Source organism: Portunus trituberculatus, chromosome 6, assembly GCF_017591435.1.
Source record: "Portunus trituberculatus isolate SZX2019 chromosome 6, ASM1759143v1, whole genome shotgun sequence".
Classification (NCBI taxonomy): Eukaryota; Metazoa; Arthropoda; class Malacostraca; order Decapoda; family Portunidae; genus Portunus; species Portunus trituberculatus.
The window spans coordinates 1,698,889-1,701,388 of NC_059260.1; the positions used below are offsets into that span (position 1 = coordinate 1,698,889).

A 2,500-nucleotide genomic window follows, 5' to 3' on the forward strand; every position below is an offset into this window, starting at 1 on the left:
TCTATGTGTGCAAGGAAAACACATCACGTGACGAAATATGTATGTGTGTGTCTATGTGTGTGTGTGTGTGTGTGTGTGTGTGTGTGTGTGTGTGTGTGTGTGTGTGTGTGTACCTGACCCACGCAATGACCTGGTAAGTGAAGCCACGTGAAAAGGAAGCCAAGTCTTTTTCACACTGTCTTTATAACAACAACAAAAAAAAAAAGAAAAAAAAGAAAAAAAGAAAGAAAGAAAGAAAAAAGAGAAAATAAATAAATAAAAAGAGGAAGAAGAGAAAAGGAATAACGTTGAAAAAAGTGTCCGAGTGAAAAAAGTGTGTGTGAGAGAGAGAGAGAGAGAGAGAGAGAGAGAGAGAGAGAGAGAGAGAGAGAGAGAGAACAAAACTGCATGAAATATGTGAGTCATATTTCCAGAGAGAGAGAGAGAGAGAGAGAGAGAGAGAGAGAGAGAGAGAGTTTTCCACATTCCCTCACTTTTTTCCGTTGTTTCTACCTTCTCTTCTTTCTCTTTCCCCTCTTTTTTTTCCCCCTTTTTCCTTTTATTTCCTTTCCATTTCCCCTCACACTCTTTCCCAGCAGAGAGAGAGAGAGAGAGAGAGAGAGAGAGAGAGAGGTTTAACTATCACACACCCAACGAGTAGTAATAGTAATAGTAGAAAGAGGAGGAGGAGGAGGAGGAGGAGGAGGAGGAGGAGGAGGAGGAGGAGGAAGACGCTGTTACGCTGTCTATTAATTAAATCCACAATTCTGAGGATGACAACACAAATGACTCTCTCTCTCTCTCTCTCTCTCTCTCTCTCTCTCTCTCTCACTGACTGCATTCGACATTATTCAACACTTTTCACTCCTCCTCCTCCTCCTCCTCCTCCTCCTCCTCCTCCTCCTCCTCCTCCTCTAATCAATATGTAACTAAAATTTATCTACACAGAATGAGAAAACGTTAGGTTAGGTCAGAGAGAGAGAGAGAGAGAGAGAGAGAGAGAGAGAGAGAGAGAGAGAGAGAGCTTGAGGCGATACGGAAGTTAGCTTTTATCCTCGAGTTACATGTCATAAGGGAAACTAATGCTCTCTCTCTCTCTCTCTCTCTCTCTCTCTCTCTCTCTCTCTCTCTAGGCCTGATGTACTTTATGTAGCTTCCTTTGTGTTCATGTGTGAAGATGAGAGAGAGAGAGAGAGAGAGAGAGAGAGAGAGAGAGAGAGAGAGAGAGAGAGAGACTTATGGTTTTGGAATTGGAATAACAAAATATAAAAAGAAAATAGAGAAAAGAGAGAGAGAGAGAGGAAAAAAAAAAAATTTGTACCAGAATGTAAGGCAAATTCCTTCATGTATTTTTTCATAGGTCACTTCCCCTCTCTCTCTCTCTCTCTCTCTCTCTCTCTCTCTCTCTCTCTCTCTCTCTCTCTCTCGTTCAAATCAGTCTTAGGTCGTCACCCGGAAAAGCCAGCAGTGTGTGGTGCCCCAGGGAAGGTCAACTGTGTACTGGTTTCCCCTCACTTTTCCCCTCACTTCCCCTCACTTCCCCTCACCTCCCTCTCCTCTCATATCCCCTCCATAGCCTAACCTAACCTTCCCTCCCCTCATTTGCCTCTCTTTTAACCTCCTCTTTCCCCTCACTTTTCCCCTCACTTCTCCTCACCTCCCTCTCCCCTCATCTCCTCTCCATAGCCTAACCTAACCTTACCTCTCTCAAAGTAGCCTTCCCTCCCCTCATTTGGCTCTTTTAACGTCCTCTTTCCCCTCACTTTTCCCCTCACTTCCCTCTCCCCTCATTTCCCTTCCCTAACCTTACTTTACCTCCCTTACCTTCCTCTCCCTTCACCTGACTCTCTATTTTACCTCCCTTCTCCCCTCACTTTTCCCCTCATCTCCTCACTTCCCCTCATCTCCCTCTCCCCTCATCTTTTCTCCCTAATCTAACCTAACTTAGCCTTACCCCTCACTTTCTTCTCCCTTTTACCTCCTCTCTCCCCTCACTTTCCCTCATCTCTCCCCTCACTTTCCCTCACCTCCCTCACCTATGTAACGAAAAACGAACAAAATAACGAAAAACAAAGAGAAAAGAAAGAAAAAAAAGAAAAAGTGAAAGAAAAGAAAGAAAAAAAAACACGCACACACACACACACACACGCACACACACGCACACACACACACGCACGCACACGCAAAGAAAACGGACTAAGCAACCATCAGGGCTATACAGTAAAGGAAAACCAGAATTATAGAAAACGAGACAATGAAAGGGGAAACTTAAAGAAAAAGACTGAAATTGGAATATATATTTTTTCCCCTTCTCTCTCTCTCTCTCTCTCTCTCTCTCTCTCTCTCTCTCTCTCTCTCTCTCTCTCTCTCTCTCTCTCTGTATTTATTCTTGTTTATCTATTAATTTATCTATTTGTGTCATAATTAGCAGAGAGAGAGAGAGAGAGAGAGAGAGAGAGAGAGAGAGAGAGTGTCTTAATCAGGTACATTTCTCTCAAATTAAAAATAAAATAACTATCAG

The 2,500-nt window shown here is 43.2% G+C and overlaps 1 protein-coding gene across 1 annotated transcript in view; it reads right to left on the bottom strand.

Moving 5' to 3' along the window:
• LOC123518234 (discoidin domain-containing receptor 2-like) overlaps nucleotides 1-2,500 on the bottom strand; it is a 107,327-nt gene that overhangs the window by 25,027 nt on the left and 79,800 nt on the right.